We start from the raw sequence: 641 nt of genomic DNA on the forward strand, positions 1-641 counted from the left end.
TTGAGCATGTAATTTGCTTGAAAGATTTTTCTTGTATTTCATCAGTTTTGCAATTGCTATTTCTAAATCACTTCAAAAACAAAATTGCTAGTCTTTTGAAGAATTTTCCTCCTCTTTCAGGTTATTTAGATAATGAAAGATGGCCACATGGAGAGTACATTGGACTGTTTCATATGAAGGGATTGGAAGACATCGGAAAAAAACCGAGCAAACTAAAAACTGATTACTTTTCTTGAACTCATCAGAGAACTGACCAAAATGTGGAGAAAGAGGCAAATCCAGAATCACAGCCAAGATCTACTTACCTGGAGCAGAAGTGCTACAGCCCTAAGCTGGTAAGAGGACCACAGCCTCAGGGGAAGCCCTTGCTTTGTGGAGCATGACCTCCAGAATTGCCACCAACTTCACATGGTGAAGACCAGGGAAAGATGCCCTCATGGCTCTGGCAGGTGGACAAGGATAATGTTTGTGAAGTATGTCCAGTGTTCTCCATAGCAGCAGCTTGCCTAATCCCTGGGGAAAAACCAGAGCCTGGTCCTAACGCCGTGGGAGGTCATTCTTCTCATGCAGCCCCTCCTAGACTTCCTGTCTCGCCTCAGAGGGATGGGAAAGCTATCAAAGAAACAAGTGTGAAGGGCCAC

This window comes from Pteropus vampyrus, unplaced genomic scaffold, assembly GCF_000151845.1.
Source record: "Pteropus vampyrus isolate Shadow unplaced genomic scaffold, Pvam_2.0 Scaffold310, whole genome shotgun sequence".
Classification (NCBI taxonomy): domain Eukaryota; kingdom Metazoa; phylum Chordata; class Mammalia; order Chiroptera; family Pteropodidae; genus Pteropus; species Pteropus vampyrus.